The 27,531-nt window shown below is 40.7% G+C and overlaps 1 protein-coding gene across 3 annotated transcripts in view; it reads right to left on the reverse strand.

The window, feature by feature from the left end:
• Window positions 1–27,531, reverse strand: part of NAV3 (neuron navigator 3) — a 1,137,481-nt gene that overhangs the window by 855,524 nt on the left and 254,426 nt on the right. For 2 of the 3 annotated variants that reach the window (XM_057557691.1, XM_057557689.1), the window contains one exon: window positions 8,934–9,101. The exons of the other annotated variant lie outside the window; for it this stretch is intronic. The gene's annotated coding sequence lies outside the window, so the exon portion shown is untranslated. The remainder of the gene's footprint in view (window positions 1–8,933; window positions 9,102–27,531) is intronic. 3 annotated transcript variants of the gene reach the window in all.

Consider the following 27,531-nt stretch of genomic DNA (forward strand, 5'->3'; position numbering starts at 1 on the left):
CTCAAACGTTCTCCTATAAGGGGACTTTTAAATTTTATTCTCAGAGAGAAATAATGTATCTTCTTAAAATCAAATTTCAAGTGACAAATCTCTTGCTTCAAAAATAAAATATCCCCAGGTTTCTCTATTATATATTCCCAGAGATCACTAAACCCTTACATTTACTTTGATTCTTCTTTTAATGGTTGAAGTTGTTAATGGGTTTATCTATTAAGGAAAAAAATCTAGAGGTACACATAAGTCAGAGTTAGATTTATGCTATATCATAATAAAACCACACACTACAACTACAGAAGCTAACACAAGGCCTGAAAAAATTAGGCAAGATTTAAAGCAGGCGGAAGTTTAGCTTTAATTCAGTATCATGAACAGCATAAGAACTGTTCTTTAGCTACAGCTTTTCCGTGCCTTCTGCTACAGATTTATTGTAAAAAGGAGCATGAGAGGGCCTGGCGAATGTTTTATAATGTTGTCAGGGTGTCTGAAGCCTGATTCTGTAAACCCGTGGGTATCCAGCAGAGATGGGCCAGCGGGGTGGGGTATGGTTAGAAGATGCTGCATGATTCCGATTGTCTTCCTCCACCCAATATACGTACATAACACGGATGTTTTTAGTCAGACCTTTCAAGAAGCAGATATTAAGACAGAATGACATTTAAGAAATTTATTAGAGACCTACCTGTAAGAGAAAATGGGAAGATGCTGGGAAGGCAGTAAAACCTTGATGCAGGTCTGCCCGAGTGGAGAGGGAGGAGAGAGAAGGGAGGGAGGAAGGGTGGAGGGACGTGTCTTACTGTGCAGTATCTTCTAAGGAAAGTTTGGCAGGGCCATGGGAGGTGGGTGCAGGGAGAATAGGAGGTGGGTAGGAAGGGCCTCAAGCCAAAGTTATCTGTCAGAGAAGTCCCACATCTCCCAGGGATAGGCTTGCCTTAGTAACCCAGGAGAGCTCAGTCACTGGCTGAGAGCAGCCTGTAGGAGGCGTGGCCTCAGCACAAACTTGGTGATGAATTTCAGAGCTCCACATCTGGGGACCTCAGTCAATTATGCTCCCTGTAATTGATGATCCGAGGAGCTCATTCTCCTGGCAGACATGCACCATCTCAGATGAGACCAATCACTCCAAATATATTTTAGGCTGGTCTTTAGAGCCATACACTTATTAAATTGCAAGATCTGTTTTCAGAGTTTCAGCATGACTCCCTAACTCCAAGATTACCCTCAACAGAGATGTTTCCAATTCTAAACTTGCCCTTGGTCAACAAAGCAATTAGCAATAAATTAATCCACACTAAGAAGGGAATGATCACTATGCTTCTTGCTTAACTCTTCTTTAACTCACCAAGTTGATTTAACTTGCCAAGTTGAATGGATCTTTAATTGGTAGACATATTTTTATTGAGGTAAACTTGACATACATAAAGTATATTACATAAAAAACACAGGTCTTAAGGGCAAAATTTGAAGAGTTTTGATATTATATTCACCACTCTAGTGAAGATTTAGACCACAACAGAAAGTTTCCTCATGTTACCTTCCAGTCGATTCTAACCTTCCCATAAATAACCACTTCTCTAAGTTCTATCACTAGAGATTAGTTTTGGTTATTTTTCAAGTTCATATAAAGAGTCATACAGTATATATTTTTTTAGTATCTGGCTTCTTCCACTTTGCATAGTATTTTTGAGGTTTATCCATGTTTCTGCAAATGCATTCAGCTGTTCATTCCCTTTTTTTTATTGCTGAGTAGTATTCCATTGCATGGATATACCACAGTTTGTTTATCCATTCACTTGTTAATAGACATTTGTGTTGTTTATAATTTGAGGCTAATATGAATAAAACTGCTCTGAATATTCATGGAGAAATTTTTGTGTGGACATATGTCTTCATCTTTTGGGTCAATCTGAATTAAAAAGTAGGTGTATATTTACTTTATAAGAAAAGAGTTTTCCATTGTTTGTATTATTTTATACCCCATAACTGGTGGCATTTTGAGAAATACTGAATGATATTTTAGGCCTTCTCTCAAATCACACCACTCAACTAACTTCATTTAGGTAAAAGATTAATCCTGAAAGAAATGATTTATATATCTTTCTTCTAGCCAAAGCGTACTGATGCCCTAACACCCCATTCTACTGATGAAAAAAACAGAGTTCAGGAAATACTAAAGCTTGCCCAAAGTCAAACAGCTAATAGGTGCAATCAGGATTCAAACTCAGCTCAGCTCCTTTTACAGCAAAACCAATGGTCTTTCCCCCAAACAAACTTCCAAAGCATAGCACTAAATAAACCCTAGCTTTAGCCAGAGGCCAGAGGCTCAGGGAGAAGAGGCTTGAAATTCAGTGGCAATCTTTTCTCTACTTTCTACAGAAAGGAGGGTGAGAGACCACCTGCTCTTCCTTATCAACCCTGCCCAGGTCTGTTCTTCAGTTCCCTCCCCTGTCTTAGAAACAAAGGGGATTTGTAAAGGACCTTCTGTCCACCTTGTTTGTTTTTCCCTCCTCCCCAGTCTAATGCTAAGAGATTATCCTTGTTATTGTTATTGCCAATTAAAGATAAGGAAACAGTGTCTCTGTTTATATAATTTGTCTATACAAATTACAGATTAGTGTGTCTTTCTTATTCATTAGTTTTTGGCTTCTTGAAAACAGAGATCATTACTGTCTTCCCTTAATATCCTCACTGCCAAGCACTGTGTAGACTAAGGGCCAGGCAAACAGTAGACAGTGTGAATGAATGGATCACAAACAAGTTTTTCTGGCTTCAAGTTCAGAAGTCTTTTCATTAGGCAGTATATACTAAAACCTTATTTACCTCAAATTCTTAAAACCAGGAGGTTGAATGAGATGACCTCCAAGATTTTATTCAATTTAGGAAGGCTAGGATTCCATGTGTCTGCACTTAATACAAACCTTATAGGAAAGGAACCAGTATTTTTCTCTGATGACACCTTAAAATTATCAAAGAGAGAGAGAGAGATGAGCCCTTGAATGTACGAGGGGAACCTACTGCGATGAATGAGTAAAACGTCCCACAGGATGAAGTCTGTCAAGAAACTAAGAGCCCAGCCAAAGGTGACGTTGAACACATGCCCCTTCTCAAACAGCACAAATAGGAGATGTCTACTCCTGGTGGGGTGACAAGTTCTGGAAAAGTCATTTTCATGAAAAGCATAAGCTCCTTATTTGCATAGATGACAACAGAATTCTAGGAAAGATAGAATCAAGAAATATAAATTAGAGAACAGGAAAAACTATGCACTAAACATATAAATCAATGCTCAAAAAATAAGAAAGAACAATCATCTCTTGGTTGTGCATACAACTCCAGACTGTCCTAATAGCATCACATTCTTCCCTTTGGTTCTTCGTCAGCCTCACTGCCATGGTGTTCCCAAGCACTGAAGCATTGGCCACCTGCTTTGTAACAGATTAGGCATTAGATTGAAGACATCACTTTCACCAAATTGCCGTCCCTGTTATCAGCCAAGTGTCCTTCTCTAAAGCAGAAACTCTCAGAGAAATGAAACCCTCCACTGCCTCTGCCTAGCAGAAATCACACCAATGCTATCCTTCCAATCCATGATTACATTTTTGGTCTAGACACTAAGGTCACTGATAAAAGTCCCTTTCTTTTTATGTGAAATATCAAGAAATAATTCATTATTCAATCTCTTTATTGCACATGTACCAACAAACTTTAATCTATGGGTATAGATCACCATGAACATTAAGTTTCTCTGATATATTTTACATAATTTAATGGAAACTGTAGCTTTCAATCCACTGGGAATATAACATTACCATCTTCAAAGTGTTTTCCTAAACACAACACTCGATCTCCCTTCAAGATGAAGGGTCTTACCCAAGGTGATAATGAAAAGACCTCAAAGGTCCTTCAAGTAAGCAATTTATACTTTTAGAATAGACTGATTTATCTCTGCTTTTGGGAAGGTTTCAGTATGTACAAATTATAGCTTCATACTTCATTTCAGAATCCTGTTGTTTCTGAAAAGAGAATACACTCTTGCTCCTGTGGAGAGTAAAATCAACCCTATTTTTATGTCTGGGGTAGCTCCTATTTGGGTACTTTGGTGTGTTTCACTGTATGTAACAACAGGAAATACTATAATTTTCTAACAAGTAGTAGCTTGAACTGAAAAAATAAACCATAGACAAATTATATCATTTTAAATGGACCCTCCACCCTCAATTTCCTTCTTAATCCTGTCAATGGCTTTTAATTATTATTGGGGTAAAAAACAACCTTGTGCCTCCACCCTCTGGTACCTCATGATCTCGTAAGTCTTTTCCTTCCAGGGACTCCCCTGCTTCCATCTCCCCTCTCTGCCATCTACCATATGCCCCTCCCTGCAACTTCTCCAACAGTCCTCATTTCCTTCCATCTCCGGGACTTCAAACACACTGAAAATCTATCTCCATCTCCTACGCATAGATGTACCCCACCTCCCAACTGGTTAGGGAAACTCTACCCCTTCCTTCAGATTTCAGCTCTGTGATCACATCCTACAGGAAAGGTCTCACTCAGCTCACTGACCAGGTTTCATATTTTTCATGTGTTTCTCTTTCATTATACTTATCGAAGTAGTCATTTGAATTTATTTGCTTGATTCTTTGATGAATATCATCATCCCTGTTCCATGAGGCAAAAATCATAACTTTTTTGTGGTCATTAGCAGATTCCTGGCACAGTGTTCAATAAATATATTTAGTCAAGAAACTGAATTTTTAAATGTAATCTACATAAAGAACATAAAACAAATTTTAGTGAGAAAAACCGTAAGCAAGGGAGATTGGGATTGACATATATACACTAATATGTATAAAATAGTTAACTAATAAGAACCTGCTGTATAGCACAGGGAACTCTACTTCATTTCGCTGTACAGTAGAAACTAACACAACATTGTAAAACAACTATACCCCAATTAAAAAAAAAAAACGTAAGCAAGGATAATTACAATATATAAAGAAATGCTTCTTTTTAGTAAAGACATTGGAGGAAAACACTAGTACAAGTCAAAGGGAAATCTAACTAATATTGGCTTTAAAGAAGAAAAATTATGTGATTTTGTTGGGGGGAGAAGCGCTTGTGTAAAAACTGATTTGCTGATTCTGTATCCAGATTCTTGGTGCTTTGCTTGGTTATTTGTATAAAAAGTGACTCGTTCTTCTTTTCAAGCAACAAAAGCTCAATTTCACATTCAAAAATGTCTGCAGCACAATTGCTGCTCCAACATTTGGACTTGAAAGAAAATATTTATAAACCTGTATGAAAGATATTTTCCTCTGACTTGCCTTCTTACTCAGAACCAATAAACATCCTATTTGTAAATCCCAAACCTCAAAGACATAGGTAACTCAGCTTAGCTGTTTTACTCAAGTAGGTATAATAATCTACAGGGACTAATAACATGGGAAAACCCAAAAATCATGATGAAAACTGAGGTTACCAACCTTTACTTTGCTTTTCACTGAAATCTCATCTTTACATTCTTTGTGGGTTTTTTGTTTTTGTTTTTTTTAAATCTGATGTCTTTTTTTTTTAATTAATTAATTAATTAATTTTTGGCTGTGTTGGGTCTTCGTTTCTGTGCGAGGGCTTTCTCTAGTTGTGGCAAGCGGGGGCCACTCCTCATCGCGGTGCGCGGGCCTCTCACTATCGTGGCCTCTCTTGTTGCGGAGCACAGGCTCCAAACGCGCAGGCTCAGTAATTGTGCCTCACGGGCCCAGTTGCTCCGCGGCATGTGGGATCTTCCCAGACCAGGGCTCGAACCCGTGTCCCCTGCATTGGCAGGCAGATTCTCAACCACTGCGCCACCAGGGAAGCCCTGTCTTTTGTTTTTTTGTGTGAAACTGCTGAGTGTCTAAGATGTGAGTATCTTAGAGTAAAGTGAGCAAAGTTATAGTAACTGACTCAGGAGCAACCATTCAAGATGCTGCATTGAATTGAAAAGGATTCCTAATAAAGGGGTGTGGAACACAGGTGGAGTCCTCGGGTCACCACCCGTGCAAGGAAGAATTCCTTCTCTCCCACCTACCCAACCACTACACCCAGCACATATGTTGCTCATTTTTTGTTTGTTGATTGAGTAACTGAATGAATGAATTAATGATTTTGATAGCATCATAGCATGCATTCATAATACTGTACAGAGTATATCAAAAAAATATTATCTACTTGGGGCATCAGAAGCTCACCTCAGGGAATTTGACAAAACCTGGAGAGGGTCTTTAACTTAGAACACTTTAGGGAATACAAAAAGTCAAGAGAGAATAAGTAAACCTAAAAAAAAATGAAAATTTTAGAATAAATTTGACCAAATTTCATAGTTTTCCATGGTAAACAGTATCTAAGGATTTCTGCCAGGAAATCCTTATTGGTACCTCTCTATTCTGTTCTAGTTTCTATTCTGTATTTTGGTCTGAACACCTTTTCTTGCATTTTTCAAGTTCTGCAGTTCCTCTTGTGTGATTTATTAGTTAGGCTGATTGTTGCAATGAACAACCGACAGATTGTAAGTGCCTTAAACCAATAAGGGTGTCTTTCTTGTTCAGGTCACCATCAATGTAGATTCAGTGAGATGGCAGGGTGGTCCACTCCACACAATCATTGAAGGACCAGGCTCCTTCCAACTGGTGGCCCTTTGGGGCTCTAATGTAGAGGCTAAACGTCAGAGCCTTTACTGGAATCTCTAGATGCAGACCAGCCAATAGGCAAAATGTGAGAAGGATCTGCATGTTCTCATGCGAGGAGTATGAGCTAAGCCTGAAAATGGCACGCATCCCTTTTATCCACATGCCATTGGCCGGAACTTGGTCACGTGCAAGGGGGGGTGGGAAATTTAGAAAAGTGAAATACCAAGGGAGAGAATTTTAAACAGCTAGCTAGCCAGTTTCTTCCACCGTGTCCCCCATTTCCTGGCCACACGTTGCCCTGTTCTGGGATGTCACTTCTTTGCATCAGGATATCATCTTCAATCTCCATTTATGGACTTGCTGAAAGTTGACTGGACTTAAAATTATGTATCCATTTTTTATCCCTAAGTATATTTCCTCGTGCTCTGTAAAATGCTTGCCACGAATTATTTATTAACCCAGAATGGCTTTTCTCTGTCTAGCTCTGACAGCCTTCTGTTGTGGGTCTTCCTGATGCATATTCTTGGCTTGCAGTGAGGAAAGGGTGCTTGAAACACTCTCTTAGTCAGGAGAAGGGAGCTAAATATGGCCTTTATCTCCTGTTGAGTAGAAAAGCCCATTAAAAATACCCCCCCAGTGGCAACAACCACAAAGCATTCCTTCCCAGTCTGTTTTATGGCCTCATTTTATAAAAAGTTACTAATATTTATGATTGTTCATTTGTTTTTATCTGAGACATCTGGGAACCTTTACTCTTCAAACATGAGTCTTCCTTCTCCGATGTACTGTTTCCCTAGGCTCAAAAAATACTGATAAAGAATAGCCTCAAACGAATCTGTCTCCTGGATGAATTGCACTCGCAAATTAAAAAGCTTCACTTACATTCTTATATATTCAGTTCAGTAGCGTGGTTAACCCAAACCCTTGTACTTTTTTTCCTACGAGACAAATGAGAAAAGAAGTGCACTTTAGGACTTCCCTGGTGGCGCAGTGGTTAAGAATCTGCCTACCAATGAAGGGGACACGGGTTCGAGCCCTGGTCCAGGAAGATCCCACATGCCGCAGAGCAACTAAGCCCGTGCGCCACAACTACTGAGCCTGTGCTCTAGAGCCCGCGAGCCACAACTAATAAGCCTGTGTGCCACAACTACTGAAGCCCCTGCGCCTAGAGCCTGTGCTCCGCAACGAGAAGCCACCGCAATGAGAAGCACGTGCACTACATTGAAGAGGAGCCCCCGCTCGCCGCAACAAACGCCCACACGCAGCGATGAAGACCCAACGGAGCCAAAAATAAATAAATTTTAAAACACCCGCACTTTAATTTTATTCCACTGATAAGAAAATTAGAGTTATTTTATACTAAAAAACCTTAATATGGTCTGAATATCTCAACAATTTTTTTATCATCTGAAACAACTTTAATGGATTTTCTCTAGTATGCCATTAGTACAAATACATTTTGTTTTATTGAGGTCAAACTACATTCCCTTGTCTTGCTCCCTAGGATTAGGAAATTAGGTAAAAATTAGCTCACTGTGGTTATATTCATTTTAATATTGCTGCATAAAGGAGAGGACTAGCAAAAGGGCAAGCTGATACCTCACAAAGATCAAGCACTTTATATTAAGCCAGAGTCCCTGTGATGTAAGGGGAAAATAAGAAAGTAGGAAAGACAATCTACAAATAAATGAGTGAAAGCACCACTGAAGGTAGTGGTTATTGACTTTTGAAAGCTTTTCTTAAAAATTAGCATGTGTTTTATGTATAAATGCATTAAGTATTAAGCCACACAGAAAGTCAGCTTTGAGTGCTTCACTTCTCTATATCCTCTTTAGCTACAAGTAGAGCTAACTATAAATATATTTTTTCTTCTTATAGGTGTCATTTTCCTAAGAGCTTTAAGCCTACTTTATCATTTCAGTTACAAGTTAATTAAGTACTATATACACACACAGTACAAATATATAAGGCACAGTTATGCTTTACATGGTATAAATACATACATACATGATACAAATACATATATATTCACACACACATAAATAAATACCACCCATATATGCTTGATATTGAACGTTAGCTTTAGCTTTCTCAAGCTCCCTTTTATCTTCCTTCTAATTGGAGAGACTGGAAAACCTAAAACTAAATATTTAGACTTCCTTGAATCTAAGATTCTTAATGCGAATCTAAGATTCTTGATGCAAACAAGATTCTTGAAGGCACCTTCGTGAAATATGGGAGACAAAGAAGGATGAAAGAATTGGTCTGTACCTTTCTGGTTCTTTCTGCTGTCAAGCAATGCATGGAAATGGGAGTTGCTTTCAGCAACAATGACCCAGGGTCTGTTCACAAGCTGTCCAGGTGTTAAGAAATGGTTGGGTCAGCTTCTTCTGGCTTTGTGATCTCTGGATCACAGCTGTAGGTCCATTCCGCAGATTCCTGGGGGATGAGAAGAAGTTGTCCACAGCAGCAGCTTCATTACAGACCTGCTTTATTAGAGATGACTAATCTTGGGATCAAAGTTATGGGCTGTGTTCTTGAACTTATACCACCGTTTATAGCGTTAGAGGTGCTAGCTCCAAGTAAATTATGAACTCTTCTGGAAGTCATTTCTGGAGGCCCATCTTAGAACCCACTTCTTCCTCCCTTCTCATAATTTATGAGCATAAAATTTCATGTATTAAATTAAAAGCATAGAATGTTTCCCATTCCTTGCACTGAACCCTGACTGATGTAACTGTTTGACATTTTATGTAATTTTTCAGTGTATTCAACTGTTCTCTAATTCACTGGGCTATAACTGTTGCACCTGGTGCAACTCCATACAAATCTGCTCACAATTTCCCTCAGGATAATTTGTCCCCTCCAAAGCCCTACAACCAGTTTTGTGTCATTGTCTAGGGAATTCTAGGGACATCTTTGTCAAAGAGCTTCCTCTCCCACATCTTTCTAATTTCAGTTTAGACTCTCTCGCTTTTTGCTGCATTCCCACTTACAGCCCTTCTCAGTCTCAACTCTGATACCACTTTTACACTCAAGGTATTTAATGATGCATATTTTCTGCAATATTGATGAGGTTTGAGTTTTTCTCTTTTATCTTGGGTAAATATAAATTTTACAATAAATTCCTCTGCTTTGGGTTTATGGAAAAAAGAATAGCCATAACAATAACAAAGTAGCAAAAACAAAGTCATTCAATATGATCTCCATTCCCTTTGTGGGAGAAAATAACCAATCAAAAATGTGAATCAATAATTCAGAATTAGATCCAGGATGATTTTATTTTTTAAGTCTGCATTTCTTGCTGCTTTTCTCTTCTCTCCTTGGAAGGTCATTGGTGATTTTTCTACAAATTTTATCCTTCCTTCTACTCCTGGCAAGACTCACAGAGACAGAGCCTGTCAACTCTGTGAGCTAAGACTCTTATGACAGACTATAGGAGAGAAAAGCCTCTGCTGCCGCCGGGACCACAAAGCAGACAAAATCAAGACTAAATGCTACCTCTACAACAGAGTGAGAGAAGCATCTCCAAGGAGCAGTGGTGGAGTAGAAATATGTTATGGCTACCGGAAACCTTTGTGATAGTCATCCATTTTTCATAGTGAGGCAATATATCCGTTTCTTTGGGGAACTGCCTCTTATTCACTCCATGCTGCCTGGTAACTATCACTGACAATATTCTACCATGTGCTACTTACAAGGCGGTTTTTGATTCAAGCTAGGCCAATCCTCCTCTCTCTTCCAGGTGTGTGAAAACTGAATAGAGACCCACTGGGACTGAGACATCCACTGTTAGGCCCTCCAAGATGTCCTGTGCTCCTTTGCTTGCCTCTCATCCTCAAACTTAGTTGTTTTTGTGAGCATTTTTTTTAAATTTTGTGAGCTCCCTACTATATTTTAATAAGCCCCCTTTATTAAAATGTTTGAGACTGAATTTTGTTTCATTTTAACTAGAGAACCCTAACCAATCTTCCTCTCCCCTAATCCATCACTCCCTGTCTCCCTCCTTTTCATTACATATGGTCCAACTGACTCTTCACAGGCAGTAAAATCCATCTTACCATTGCTGGGCAAAAGCATCCCATCATTTATTCATTCAACAAACACAGATTAAGATTTCACTAAATGACACATGCTAGAAATACAAAGATGGCAGCTTATATTCTAGCAAGAGATAATGCAATACAGAGTAAAATTTAGGGAAAGAATTAGCAGAAGAAACAACATCTGAACTCTTGAAAAGAGTTTAGACATTTTATGAAATAGAAGGGAAGGAAGGAATGTACTCCAGACAAAAAAAATCTGGCAAAAGCAGGAAGAGTCTAGCTTTTGAGCTCAAACGACTAAGCATTGTGTTAAACTAGAACCCAGATTCAAACTGGAAAGTGATGGAAAATTGGACTGGAATGGGAAAAGGAGCCAGATTAGTAAAAGCAGATTATGTGCTCAGAATACAATGGAAAGATAAGAACGTACAGATACCACTAGTTGCCCTCTCCCCCTATTTCTCCTCCCTCCTCACAGTGTTAGCACTCACAATTTTAAACTGGACTCATCAATGCATAGAATGAAGAATGCATGTGCCAGCTTCTCTTAATAGTTAGATATGTACATGTGACTAAATTCTGGCCAATGCGAAGTGAGCAAATTACTGTCTGCAATATGGGGGTCATGCTCTTTAGGAAGGAGCTGCCCTCTCCTTCCCCACTTCCCCTCCCTACTGGGAATGTAAACAAGTGATGGTGAGGCAACTTGGATGATGCTGATGAGAGCAGCACCTTGAGGATGGGGAGCAAATAGACTGAAGTTTCCTGGGTCCCCAGCTTCCTGGAGCTTCCACACATGCCCTGGAATAATTATACTTTATCTATTACACAGAAACAAATATCAACGTTAACCCAGTTTAACCAATGTACAGTGGCCATCTGTCACAGCAGGTGAATCAGTAACGTAACTGTAATAAGAGGACTTAAGGATAGAAAATAAAGACATAACAATTAAATTTATGCTTTAGAACAGGAGTTAGCAAACTATTGCCTGCAAGCAAAAGTCAGCCCACTTCATGTTTCTATATGACACATGAGCAAGATGTTTTTTACATTTTTAAATTGCTGAAAAGAAACAAAAGAAGAATAATATTTTGTGATACGTGAAAATTATATAAAATTTAAGGCCCATATAAACGTTGTATGGGAACACAGCCATGTTCATTCATTTATGTATTGTCTATTGCTGCTTTCACATTACATCAACCTGGTTGAAGAGTTGGAAGAGAGATCACATGGCCCACAGTCTAAAATATTTACTGCCTGGTCCTTTACAGAAAGAGTTGCCAATTCCTGCTTTAGACGATCACCTCGATGGATGCACCAAATTTCCTGAAGAATGAAGAGAATAAAATCAAACAAGAGCAAATCAGAAGGAAGAGTGGTTCAAGATGGCAGAGTACAAGGATGTGTGCTCACTCCCTCTTGTGAGAGCACCGGAATCACAACTAACTGATGAACAATCATCGACAGGAAAACACTGGAACTCACCAAAAAACACACCCTGCATCCAAAGACAAAGGAGAAGCCGCAATGAGATGGTAGGAGGGGCGCAATCACAATAAAATCAAATCCCATAACTGCTGGGTGGGTGACTCACAAACTGGAGAACACTTATACCACAGAAGTCCACCCACTGGAGTGAAGGTTCTGAGCCCCACGTCAGGCTTCCCAACCTGGAGGTCCGGCAACAGGAGGGGGAATTCTCAGAAAATCAGACTTTGAAGGCTAGTGGGATTTGATTGCAGAACATAGACAGGACTAGGGGAAACAGAGACTCCACTCTTGGAGGGCACACACAAAGTAGTGTGCACACCAGGACCCAGGGGGAAGGAGCAGTGACCCCATAGGAGACTCAACCAGATTTACCTGCTAGTGTTGGAGGGTCTCCTGCAGAGGCAGGGGGTGGCTGTGGTTCACATTGGGGACAAGGACACTGGCAGCAGAAGTCTGGGAAGTACTCCTTGGAGTGAGCTCTCCCAGAGTCCACCATTAGCCCCACCAAAGAGCCTGTAGGCTCCAGTGCTGGGTCGCCTCAGGCCAAACAAGCAACAGGGAGGGAACTCAGCCCAACCCATTAGCAGACAAGCGGATTAAAGTTTTACTGAGCTCAGACCAACAGAGCAACACCCAGCTCTACCCACCACCAGTCCCTCCCATCAGGAAGCTTGCACAAGCCTCTTAGATAGCCTCATCCACCAGAGGACAGACAGCAGAAGCAAGAACTATAATCCTGCAGCCTGTAGAATGAAAACCACATTCACAGAAACCACATTCATAGACAAAATGAAAAGGCAGAGGACTATGTACCAGATGAAGGGACAAGATAAAACCCCAGAGAAGCAATAAATGAACTGGAGATAGGCAACCTTCCAGAAAAAGAATTTCAGAATAATTATAGTGAAGATGATCCAGGACCTCGGAAAAGAATGGAGGCAAAGATCAAGAAGATGCAAGAAATGTTTAACAAAGACCCAGAAGAATTAAAGAACAAAGAAACAGAGATGAACAATACAATAACTGAAATGAAAAATACAGTAGAAGGAATCAATAGCAGAATAACTGAGGCAGAAGAACGGATAAGTGACCTGGAAGACAGAATGGTAGAAATTACTGCAGCAGAACAGAATAAAGAAAACAGAATGAAAAGAAATGAAGACAGCATAAGAGACCTCTGGGACAACATTAAATGCACCACATTCGCAATATAAGGGTCCCAGAAGAAGAAGAGAGAGAGAAAGGACCTGAGAAGATATTTGAAGAGATTATAGTCAAAAACTTCCTTAACATGGGAAAGGAAATAGCCACCCAACCCCAGGAAGCGCAGAGAGTCCCAGGCAGGATAAACCCAAGGAGAAACACGCCAAGACACATTGTAATCAAATTGACAAAAATTAAAGACAAAGAAAAATTATTAAAAGCAACAAGGGAAAAATGACAAATAACATACAAGGGAACTCCCATAAGGTTAACAGATGATTTCTAAGCAGAAACTCTACAAGCCAGAAGGGAGTGGCACGATATATTTAAAGTCATGAAAGGGAAGAACCTGCAACCAAGATTACTCTACTCAGCAAGAATCTCATTCAGATTCAACAGAGAAATAAAAAGCTTTACAGACAAGCAAAAGCTAAGAGAATTCAGCACTACCAGACCAGCTCTATAACAAATGCTAAAGGAACTTCTCTAAGTGGGAAACACAAGAGAAGGAAAGGACCTACAAAAACAAACCCAAAACAATTAAGAAAATGGTAATAGGAACATACATATCGATAATTACCTTAAACGTGACTGGATTAAACGCTGCAACCAAAAGACAAAGGCTCGCTGAATGGATACAAAAACAAGACCCTTATATATGCTGTCTACAAGGACCCACTTCAGACTTAGGGACACATACAGACTGAAAGTGAGGGGATGGAAAAAGATATTCCATGCAAATGGAAATCAAAAGAAAGCTGGAGTAGCAATACTCATATCAGATAAAATAGACTTTAATATAAAGAATGTTACAAGAGACAAGGAAGGACACTACGTAATGATCAAGGGATCAATCCAAGAAGAAGATATAACAACTATAAATATATACGCACCCAACAAAGGAGCACCTCAATACATAAGGCAAATGCTAACACGTATAAAAGAGGAAGTCGACAGTAACACAATAATAGTGGGGGACTTTGTAACACCTCACTTACACCAATGGACAGATCATCCAGACAGAAAATTAATAAGGAAACAGAAGCTTTAAATGACACAATAGACCAGATAGATTTAATTGATATTTATAGGACATTCCATCTGAAAACAGCAGATTACACTTTCTTCTCAAGTGCACACGGAACATTCTCCAGGATAGATCATATCTTGGGTCACAAATCAAGCCTCAGTAAATTTAAGAAAATTGAAATCATATCAAGCATCTTTTCCAAACACAACACTATGAGATTAGAAATCAGGTACAGGGAAAAAAAACATAAAAAATGCAAACACATGGAGGCTAAACAATACATTACTAAATAACCAAGATATCACTGAAGAAATCAAAGAGGAAATCAAAAAATACCTAGAGACAAAGGACAATGAAAACAGGACAATCCAAAGCCTATGGGATGCAGCAAAAGCAGTCCTAAGAGGGCAATCCTTCCTGAAGAAACAAGAAAAATCTCAAATAAACAATCTAACCTTACACCTAAAGGAACTAGAGAAAGAAGAACAAACAAAACCCAAAGTTAGTAGAAGGTAAGAAATCATAAAGATCAGAGGAGAAATAAATGAAATAGAAACAAAGAAAACAATAGCAAAGATCAATAAAACTAAAAGTTGATTCTCTGAGAAGATAAACAAAATTGATAAACCTTTAGCCAGACTTATCAAGAAAAAAAGGGAGAGGACTCAAATCAATAAAATTAGAAATGAGGGACTACCCTGGTGGCACAGTGCTTGAGAATCTGCCTGACAATGCAGGGGACACAGGTTCAAGCCCTGGTATGGGAAGATCCCACATGCTGCTGAGCAACTAAGCCCATGAGCCACAAATACTGAGCCTGCACTCTAGAGCCTGAGAGCCACAACTACTGAGCCCGCATGCCAGAACTACTGAAGCCCACGCGCCTAGAGCCTGTGCTCTGCAACAAGAGAAGCCACCACAATGAGAAGCCCATGCACCCCAATGAAGAGTAGCCCCTGCTCGCCACAACTAAGAGAAAGCCTGCGTGCAGCAACGAAGACCCAACACAGCCATAAATAAATAAATAAATAAATAAAATAAAAATAAACACCGTGACAATCCTATGAGGCAACAATTGCAACCCCTTTTTGCAGAAGAAAACAGAGGGTCTCAGAGGTCCAAAGTCACAGAGTTCCTAAATGGTAAAGTTGGGATTTGAACCCAAGTTTGTCTGGCTGTGCTTAAGGAAGAAAAGCCAGCACTCGGGCCAGGCAGCAGAGTCAGGCCCAGCCAGGTGTGACTGGTGCTGGACTGTGAGCGTTCGTGGTGGCACCAAGCACAGGAGACATCGGATGCTAAAGAGAGGGGTTCGTCAGCCCCCTGGTAGGAGGCACACTTTTTCACAGTTGGAGGCTGACAGGTGGCTGCACGGCTGCAAGATCCCATGGAAACCACGGACCAGAGAGTGCGGGTGAAGAGGGGGCTTGCACAGAGCTGCCGGGGCACCCAACCTGCCCTGCGGGGGCCTGCTTCTCACCCCAGATACAGAGGGCCTTCCTTGGGACCCTCACAGAGCTTGAGGTGTGCCCCCTGAGTGCCACAGGGATGGCACACTGGCTGGAGTCTGTCTCAGGCCCTGTATCAGCTGCATCACACTTTGTCCCTAGCTCAGCAAAGGGAGTGTGTCTCCCAGGGGACAAGGTGGGCCAGGGCCGAGTGAGCCAGCCTGGGGATCCTCTTAGATTCATGGGCTACCAAGAGGGGCAAACGGCCCAGGGAGGAGGACGGGGGTGGACCTTGGATTCCTGAGGCTCAGTAGCAGAAGGGAGAGCCACAGGACCCCGGTTGGGGGCCCCGGAGTGGCCACGAAAGTGCCCAAGAGAGGACACTTCACACCGTTCAAGCACCCAGAGACAGGGCCCGTGTCCACAACACCTGATGGGCAGGACTTCTCTGCCCCTTCCCACTCCTCCCGTCCCCTGCCTCCACCGGGCTGACATGTGGGGAAGCTCGAAGAGCGGATCTGAGGAGAGAAAGAGGGAAGGGGGCCCTCATCCCTTACTCTCACCCCATGGCGCCAGGAATGAGTTCAGTGTGAATCAGTTCTGGATCTTGGCTGTGACTCGGGTTTGGAGACTTGAAGAACTCATGTGCGACGGTAAGTGACCGCAGGGCTCTGCCTTGCTCAGAATGGCTGGAGCAGCTCCAGGCACGGAGGACTCTCCGCACACCAAGAGATCTGGGCTTCAGGAGCATCACAAAGTTGCTTTTGGATAATTCTGTGCGTCCTGGTGCAGCCTAGACCTGGACAGGCACCAGGAGGAAAGCATTTCAAGGAGCCTGGCGTGTTTTCTGCAGGAGGGACAGATTGGTGGCAGAAGGGAGAAGGGGCTGGAGGTGGCTGCTGTTTCTGATGCAGGTTTGAAAGGAAAGGAGGGAGCGGGAGATGCAGGGAGAATTTGAAGGTTGAGTCCAGGGGGAGTTTTCCTGGATGGGAGAACTGTGAGCCTGTGTCAATGTGGATGGTATGGGACGTGGGTGGGGGGTAGGGGTGCACCCCTGTTGGGTGAGGTCCATGGTGAGTGGGAGGAGGCTGGGAGCAGGGCCAGCCAGAGAAGGACTGGGAACCAGTTGCAGCAGGGCGTCTGGGAGGGCTCCACTCCCCAGGGCCACCACCCCACCCCCACACAACTGCAAGCACACAGAAGCTTAAACTGGGTAGCATGGGCTACCCCCCAGGCCCAGCCCACTCCTACTTTGCAGGAGATGGTCTTTTCAGGGATGATACATCCTCCATCCCTCACTTATTGGCAGCTCCAGGGACTGCTAGGAGGCCTACTAACTATGCCTACTAACTACTAACTAATCCCATGAGCCACAACTACTAAGCCTGCGCTCTAGAGCCCGTGAGCCACAACTACTGAGCCTGTGTGCCACAACTACTGAAGCCCGCGCTCCTAGAGCCCGTGCTCTGCAACAAGAGAAGCCACCACAATGAGAAGCCCACGCACTGCAACAAAGAGGAGCCCCCGCTCACCGCAACTAGAGAAAGCCCACTTGCAGCAATGAAGACCCAATGCAGCCAAAAATAAATTAAATAAATAAATAAATAAAAATTAAAAAAATAAAATTAGAAATGAAAAAGGAGACGTTATAATGGACACTGCAGAAATACAAAGCATCATAAGAGACTACTACAAGCAACTCTATGCCAATAAAATGGACAACCTGGAAGAAATGGACAAATTCTTAGAAAGGTATAACCTTCTAAGACTGAACCGGGAAGAAACAGAAAATATGAACAGACCAATCACAAGTAATGAAATTGAAAATGTGATTAAAAATCTTCCAACAAACAAAAGTCCAGGACCAGATGGCTTCACAGGTGAATGCTATCAAACATTTAGAGAAGAGCTAACACCCATCCTTCTCAAACTCTTCCAAAAAATTGCAGAGGAAGGAACACTCCCAAACTCATTCTATGAGGCCACCATCACTCTGATACCAAAACCAGACAAAGGTACTACAAAAAAAGAAAATGACAGACCAATATCACTGATGAATATAGATGCAAAACTCCTCAACAAAATACTAGCAAACAGAATCCAACAACACATTAAAAGGATCATACAACACGATCAAGTGGGATTTATCCCCGGGATGCAAGGATTCTTCAATATATGCAAATCAATCAATGTGATACACTATATTAACAAATTGAAGAATAAAAACCATATGATCATCTCAATAGATGCAGAAAAAGCTTTTGACAAAATTCAACACCCATTTCTGATAAAAACCCTCCAGAAAGTAGGCACAGAGGGAACCTACCTCAACATAATAAAGGCCATATACGACAAACCCACAGCAAACATCATTCTCAATGGTGAAAAACTGAAAGCATTTCCTCTAAGATCAGGAACAAGACAAGGATGTCCACTCTTGCCACTATTATTCAACATAGTTTTGGAAGTCCTAGCCACAGCAATCAGAGAAGAAAAAGAAATAAAAGGAATCCAAATTGGAAAAGAAGAAGTAAAGCTGTCACTGTTTGCAGATGACATGATACTATACATAGAGAATCCTAAAGATGCCACCAGAAAATTACTAGAGCTAATCAATGAATTTGGTAAAGTTGCAGGATATATAATTAATGCACAGAAATCTCTTGCATTCCTATGCACTAACAAAGAAAGATCAGAAAGAGAAATTAAGGAAACAATTCCATTCACCATTGCAACAAAAATAATAAAATGCCTAGGAATAAACCTATCTAAGGAGGTAAAAGACCTGTACTCAGTAAACTATAAGACACTGATGAAAGAAATCAAATATGGCACAAACAGATGGAGATATGTACCATGTTCTTGGATTGGAATAATCAACATTGTGAAAATGACTATACTACCCAAAGCAATCTACAGATTCAATGCAATCGCTACCAAACTACCAATGGCATTTTTTACAGAACTAGAACAAAATATCTTAAAATCTGTATGGAGACACAAAAGACCCTGAATAGCCAAAGCAATCTTGAGGGAAAAAAATGGAGCTGGAGCAATCAGTCTCCCTGACTTCAGACTATACTACAAAGCTACAGTAGCCAAGACAATATGGTACTGGCACAAAAGCAGAAATATAGATCAATGGAACAGGATAGAAAGCCCAGCGATAAACCCACACACCTATGGTCAACTGGTCTATGACAAAGGAGGCAAGGATATACAATGGAGAAAAGACAGTCTCTTCAATAAGTGGTGCTGGGAAAACTGGACAGCTACATGTAAAAGAATGAAATTAGAATACTTCCTAACACCATATACAAAAATAAACTCAAAATGGATTAAAGACCTAAATGTAAGACTGGACACTATAAAACTCTTAGAGGAAAACATAGGAAGAACACTCTTTGACATAAATCACAGCTAGATCTTTTTTGACCCATCTCCTAGAGAAATGGAAATTAAAACAAAAATAAACAAATGGGGCCTAATGAAACAGAAATGCTTTTGCACAGCAAAGGAAACTATAAACAAGATGAAAAGACAACCCTCAGAATGGGAGAAAATATTTGCAAATGAATCAACGGACAAAGGATTAATCTCCAAAATATATAAACAGCTCATGCAGCTCAATATTAAAAAAACAAACAACCCAATCCAAAAATGGGCAGAAGACCTAAATAGACATTTCTCCAAAGAAGACATACAGATGGCCAAGAGGCACATGAAAAGATGCTCAACATCACTAATATTAAAGATATGCAAATCAAAACTACAATGAGGTATCACTTCACACCAGTCAGAATGGCCATCATCAAAAAATCTACAAACAACAAATGCTGGAGAGGGTGTGGAGAAAAGGGAACCCTCTTGCACTGTTGGTGGGAATGTAAACTGATACAGCCACTATGAAGAACAGTATGGAGGTTCCTTAAAAAACTAAAAATAGAATTACCATATGACCCAGCAATCCCACTACTGGGCACATACCCTGAGAAAACCATAATTCAAAAAGAGTCATGTACCACAATGTTCATTGCAGCACTATTTACAATAGCCAGGTCATGGAAGCAACCTAAATGCCCATCGACAGACAAATGGATAAAGAAGTGGTGGTACATATATACAATGGAATATTACTCAGCCATAAAAAGGAATGAAATCGGGTCATTTGTAGAGATATGGATGGACCTAGAGACTGTCATACAGAGTGAAGTAAGTCAGAAAAGAAAAACAAATATTGTATATTAACGCATATATGTGGAATCCAGAAAAATGGTACAGATGAACCGGTTTGCAAGGCAGAAATAGAGACACAGATGTAGAGAACAAACGTAAGGATACCAAGCTGGGGAAGCGGGGGGAACGGGGTGGGATGAATTGGGGGATTAGGATTGATATATATACACTAATATGTATAAAATAGGTAACTAGTAAGAACCTGCTGTATAAAAAAATAAATAAAATAAAATTCAAATTTAAATAAAGTAACATAAAAAGAACAAAATAAGATATTTGAAATAAATCCAAATATACTGGTAATCACAATCACAATCAGTTAAAAAAAAAAAAAGAACCAATCAGAAGGTTATCCAGTGGTCTACATAAAAGAGATAAAGGGGCTAATCCAAATTATTTATCCCCAGTGGGGATAAACACAAAAGGGTATATAAAAGATCTATTTAGATAGTGAAATCAACACAATTAAGAAATTTCATCCCAATAGAGGTATTGAGATCACAGTGGAATATGTCATTTTCCCAAATTTCTATGTATATGACAAACTACTAAAATAAAAACCTTTGCCCCATTCAAAGGTGATAACTGTCAAACCTCCTCTAGGGATCTGCCATAGAAGCCCAAATTCATCACTATCACCCTCTCTAAGCTTTACCAACATTTGTTTTCACTCATCATGTTTAAGTCCTAACTTGACCCTCAGCAGAAGTTTCTCCTGTCTGGTCTTAAGTGACAAGACGTCTAGAACATGTCTTCCTACCTCCCCTCACACAGTCAGCAAAACCGATACCATGTCATCTTCAGACAGCTTTCTAGGTACCCTATTTATTTCTGACTTTAACTGTTGTTCTCAGTTTCAAAATTTATACTCATTGCCATAAATACTTGATATTTATGGAAAACTGGAACCACATAAATATTAACATGCCATCATGCATGTATACTCTATAAATAATAGCTAAGTCATTACATAGATATTTTAATCAGTCAACTGAGATCAATCTGTAAAGTCTCATTTTAAGGCCTCCTAATCAATGAGTAGACCAAAACAAAACACATGTACTTTCCCCTGCCATTGTATATAGCGCTGATGTTTGATTTACAACAGATGCGATTTGAAATAAGAAAGAGGCTGTATTTCAAATCCACCTGAGACGATATATACATTGTTGCAGTTCATTCATCATTCATTCATTCATCAATTTAACAAGTATTTATCACACGCCTATTATGATCCAGTAGGGATGTCAGACACTGGGATACCAGACAGATAGGGCTTCTTTCCTTAGAGAGCATATGAATTAGTGAAGGACCCAACCAACAGGCTGTCGCAACACCCTGTGGTGAATGCTGAGCTGTAAATGGGGCAATGGATACACAGAAAACAACCTAGCTCAGGTAGGGGGAGATGGGGGAAGGCTTCCTATTGGAAGTGATGTCCAAGCTGAGGCCTGGAATGTGAGTAAGAGTTATCCAAGAGAAAAAGGAAGAGTAGGAAAAAAGAACAGCATGTGGACAGACTGGGAAGAGAGAGTGTGAAAAAACAAATGGCCCCTTTGTATCATAGGTACAGTCAGCGTCTGCAATCAGGTGATACTATCAACCTTCTCATCCCCATTGTGGTCTGAAAAGGGACTGCTCTGGAGATGCGCTCAGGACCGCAGGTGTTCCCCCTGCCCCTGACACTCCCTCCCCACCCCCGCTTCCAGATACACCACTGTTCTAGTAAAAGTGAAGGAAGCTCCACCTGGCTGAAAATGAAAGTAAGAGGAGGGTATGCCGAGTAAAGCAATGACAAGGACGGCATGCAGAGGACCCAGTATTATTTAGGATTTCTGTTTCTTATCCCTTGCCCTGCCTTACCACCAATCCATTTGACTGGTGAATCCCTGAAGCGTCCATGCCTGCTTATTGCTTGGTCGACAGTCCCCAACGGGCACTGGCACTGGAGACCACCATGCCAGGGCTACTCGGGTTGATGTGTAACCATGTGTGCATCTAATGTGCTGTCAGTTTTTACTTTTTCCTTGGAAGGGAGTTTAGGTAGAGTGCTTTCTTTGTGAGCCACATAGCTGGGCTCTGGCTTCTGGGCTCTTCCAAAACAACATGGAAAAACATGAAAGAGAATTCAAATCATTGCTTTTTTCAATCAGGAGGCAGCATTAATAGGAAACTAATCTAGTTCACCTAATTACATTTCCTAATTTACATCCAACTTGAAGGAAAAAAAACATGCATCATTGTTACAAATATTATTGTGTTTGACTTGTTTTTCCCCTATAACATTTGAATATTCTACTTCCCTTCCTCGGGTCTATGGTACAATGATTTGTATTGTTCCTGCATAATGTTTTCCAAAACAGGTGGAGGAAAAAACATAAATTAAGAATTTCCTTACCAAAAATTTTAGAATAACAAAATGTTTACTGAACATTGGTTCACATTGGCTGGCATCCTGGCAAGTTTAACTCAGAAAGCATCCACAGCATGGGAAATCGTACTGGTGACTTTTTGTTGAACTTTCTCAGCAGCCACCAATTAAATTCCATTTTCACTTGATAGATAAGTGAGCTCAGCCTTCAGTGAGTTGATGTGGAAAGAAACATAGCTTCCTTCTCTTAATAGCTTGAGACAACCTAGATGTAAGTAATCAAAACAAATATTCATAGAACTTTCAAGCGGCTTCATCACTTGACAGTGCCTGGGCAGCACACACTGGAGAGCACATACAGCCGTAATTTTTCAAAAAAAGGAGTAACTAGTCTGTTTTCAATTATACCCCCACTGAGCCAAGTATATAGGTGAAGTATATAGGTGTTGTCAAGAGAGTAAAGAGAAGATTTGGAGTTATTTTATAACCATTGATCATACTGTAAAAATGAGAGGTTTGTCCTCATTACCTGATATGTAAATAAATCACCTCTTCCATTTCTCTCCTGCTTCCAACACCAAACACTAGGTTTGGGTCAATTTGTGTCTCCCTAAAGATAAAAAAATACTATAAAGATATAACAAAATAATTTATGTATATTTCACATAGTAATGCTGTGTTCTTATTTTCAGTTAAGTATTTTATAGTATGACTTGAAATATCTGGTCAGGCTATAGATGTTAGTAAAGTTGCATCGATCAGTCTATTCATTGATACAGGAAATTGTGCTTCCATAATTAAACTAGTCTAGATGAGGATAATAATTATAGGTATCAACTTTGATCTGAAAAGAAAAAAGTTACAGAAGTTACAGGTATGCTGCACACACACACACACACACACACACACACACACACACACACACACAGAGTCACTGTGCTAGAATTGCTATATTTTAAAATAAAATAACTTACATTCTGAGAAAATAGCCTCTTTGACATCAGGAAAAATCAGGATTAAAAACCATTTTTATAAACTATTTTTAATAAATGTGTTTTCATTAATTTCAGGTATGTTTGGCAAAACAGGACAGTTCTTTTCAGTCCACTTTAGTTACGTAATTATGATCATAATTTTATGTATTATTTGTAAACAGTTCTTCTAAGATGATGAAAAATTTGTAATAAGAATCATTTGGGGGGCTTCCCTGGTGGCGCAGTGGTTGAGAATCTGCCTGCCAATGCAGGGGACACGGGTTCGAGCCCTGGTCTGGGAGGATCCCACATGCCGCGGAGCAACTAGGCCCATGAGCCACAACTACTGAGCCTGCGCGTCTGGAGCCTGTGCTCCGCAACAAGAGAGGCCGCGACAGTGAGAGGCCCGCGCACCGCGATGAAGAGTGGCCCCCGCTCGCCGCAACTAGAGAAAGCCCACGCACAGAAACGAAGACCCAACACAGCCAAAAATAAATAAATAAATAAATAAATAAATAAATAAATAAAATTTAAGAAGCATTTGGTTGAGGTCTTATTATGATGTTCATTTCTTTAAGAAATATATTTTCTGAAGATTGTAAAAAGGCCTTCTCTTTGTATGGGGATTTATTGTTTACAGACACTTTTACCTACATGTTCTCATTTAATCCTTAGGATAATGCTATGAGACATTTAAATTTTCCCTCCTTTTCACAGATGCAAAAAAACAGAGGCTCAGTAGAGTTAAGAAGCTAGCCCAAGGCCACACACACAGAAGAAGTGACAAAGTCAATATACAAACCCATTTCTTCTTACTTTATAGTTCTTTCACTAATGAAACAAAGTATTAGCCCAGCTGGCAACCAAATTATCACTATTTCTTCATTAGTGGAATGAGGTAATGAGGTTTCACTTTATCATTCATAATTCAGAGATACAACCCTAAGGCCTGCACGAAAATGACATCTACCATTATGGTAACACATTACACTCATGGTAACACATTATACTCATTGGCTAGGATTCAGAAGGCAATTTTTACCTGTTATTTTTTTAGTTAAGTATCTTATATTATGATTTGAAATATCTGGTTGGTTTACAAAACATTTCAAGCCCTCAAGACATTTTAGGAAAACTCAATTCACTGACCTTCTTTTCTAATGACTTCTTCCACCTCCACCGCCAACATTCACTCTTCTGTGATCATGGAAGCTGTGACTCAGAACAAGACATCCTGCTCTTTGGCACAACTTTCCTGTTCGACAATTTCTGCCATGACCCTTTAGCCTTGTCAGGCCCTGAAGTCCATGATAATGGGAAAAATACCAACCCTGATGTACCTAACCACATGCTTTTTCCATGTCTCCCTCCATGGACATAAGCATCACTGGAGAAAGTCACCCAGCGGAACAACTGGCACCTCTCTAAGTTCAAGGTTATTGGTTATCATCCTCAAACTGACTCTCAACACCACCTGGAATTCATTCTGGATTCTATAGTCTACTCACTCTCCCACCTCCAGGACTAGTGGAAACCTTCTCCACTCTTCAGTAAACCAACATCCCCGATTTCCCTTGACCTTTGGCCTTAGAAGATGACCTCCGTTTTATTCCTTTGAGAGAAAGTAAAATCTAGTGAAAGGAAACCCTTCTACCTCCCTCTGTCAAATGTACAAGGTAGGGCTTCCCTGGTGGCGCAGTGGTTGAGAATCTGCCTGTCAATGCAGGGGACACGGGTTCGAGCCCTGGTCTGGGAAGGTCCCACGTGCCGCGGAGCAGCTGGGCCCGTGAGCCACAGTTACTGAGCCTGCGCGTCTGGAGCCTGTGCTCCGCAACAAGAGAGGCCGCGATATTGAGAGGCCCGCGCACCGCAATGAAGAGTGGCCCCCGCTTGCCACAACCAGACAAAGCCCTCGCACAGAAACGAAGACCCAACACAGCCATAAAATAAAAAAATAAATAAACAAATACTTTAAAAAAAAATGTACAAGGTAGATATATCTGCACTCACTCTTTACTCTTTCCATCAACAAATGTTTGTAGAATGCCTACCATACTCCATGTATTGTCCCGAAAACCAGAGCTAAAGCTGGGAACAGGACAAAGACATTCTGTCCCATGGAGTTACCTACCAGTGAATAAGTATACAAGATAATTTCAGAGAGTGAAAAGTGCTGCTCTGAGGAATAAGAGTAGGATGATGGCTTAGGCCATGATTGGGGATGGCGATAAAAGGTGGCAACATTAAGATACGGTGCTCTGTGAGGAGGTGGCATTTTAGTTATGACTCAGATGACCAGAGTGAGTCAGTCATGGGAAGATCAAGAGAGAAAGCAAGAACCAAGGTCCTGAAGAGATGCGTTTATTACATGTTCAAGGAACAACAACAAAAAAGCTCCATATGACTTGAGCACAGTAAGCAAGGAAGAGAATGGTATGAGACAGGGTCCTCTACTTAACCCTTAAACTACAAGAGAGCTGATCTGAACGCAGTCTTTCTATCTGGGCTCTCGAACCCATGCTCTTTGCCTTCCCGAGAATGCTCAAGTGCTGATATACTAGATCTGGCTCCTCTGTACTCTCTCTCTCAATCTGCTCTTTTCTATCAGCATTTAAACATGTTTGTGACGCGTTAAAACACATCCCGATTTTCTCCTCCAGATTCAGAGCCTATTCAAACTTCAAAAAAGAGTTGTAAGTACTTATTCTTTTCTTCCCCACCCTCTCACACCCCAATACTCTCCAGTATATTTCCATCCCAAGCCTTGACCAAAACAGCTTTCTCTAACGTCGAAAGTGATCTCCATTCCACTTGATCTCCTGACTACATATGACTCTGTTGACCTTGACCTTCTCCTTGAATTTTTCCATCCCTTTGCCTAAGGACTCTAATGACTCTCTTGGTTTTCCTTCTACCACCTGGCAAGCAGCTCAGTCTCCATCATCTTTACAAACACGTCCTCCACCGTTCCATTATCAGTGGTTCTCAAACTTGAGAGCGCATCAAAACCATCTGAAGACATGTTGGTGAGTCCCACTCCCAGAGTTTTTTTTTTTTTTTTTTTTTTTTTAAGAGCTCCTGACTTTTATTTATTTATTTTAATTTTTGGGGCTGTGTTGGGTCTTCGTTTCTATGTGAGGGCTTTCTCTAGTTGCGGCGAGCGGGGGCCACTCTTCATCGCGGTGCGCGGGCCTCTCACTATCGCGGCCTCTCTTGTTGCGGAGCACAGGCTCCAGACGCGCAGGCTCAGTAGTTGTGGCTCACGGGCCTAGTTGCTCCGCGGCATGTGGGATCTTCCCAGACCAGGGCTCGAACCTGTGTCCCCTGCATTGGCAGGCAGATTCTCAACCACTGCGCCACCAGGGAAGCCCACTCCCAGAGTTTTTGATTCAGTAGGTTTATTTGCTTTTCCAGTAGATTCCCAGGTGATTCGAATACTTCTGGTCTGGGGACTAAACTTCGGGAGCCACTCTATTAAACATAGTTCCTCAAGGCTTAATATTAGCTATCTCCTCTTTTCACTTTCTACTCTTTCTATTGATAATTTTTTGCACAGCCATAGCTTCAGTTATCAGCTTTTATTGGGTTGGCCAAAAACTTCATTCAGTTTTAAGTAAAAATAAAAGACACATTTTTCATTTTCACCAAGAACTTTACTGAACAACGTATTCACTACCAGAGAGGACTTTTTGGCCAACCCAACATCAATGACACACAAATGTACATACCTCTTGTCTTAGATCAAGACCCAAATATCCAATTGGAGTCAAAAACCTCCACTTGCACCCATCAAAATCACTCCCAACCTCCATGTATGCCTCAAAATGAACTTGTAATAAACCAGTTAGTTTTTCAAGGTTTCCTATCCAAGGAAATCACGCCTTGTCATCCTATTATGGAAGTCAGAATCTAAGAGTCATCCTCAAGACCTCCCTCTCACTTGCCACCCCTATATCTAAAACTTTTTTAACTTCTATGGATTTTACCTTCTAAATATCTCTCCATGAATTGTTCATGGCTCTCCATGTACTTCATTACCATCCTTGTCTAAACCACCATTCTCTTTC

Source organism: Balaenoptera acutorostrata, chromosome 11, assembly GCF_949987535.1.
Source record: "Balaenoptera acutorostrata chromosome 11, mBalAcu1.1, whole genome shotgun sequence".
Lineage (NCBI taxonomy): Eukaryota > Metazoa > Chordata > Mammalia > Artiodactyla > Balaenopteridae > Balaenoptera > Balaenoptera acutorostrata.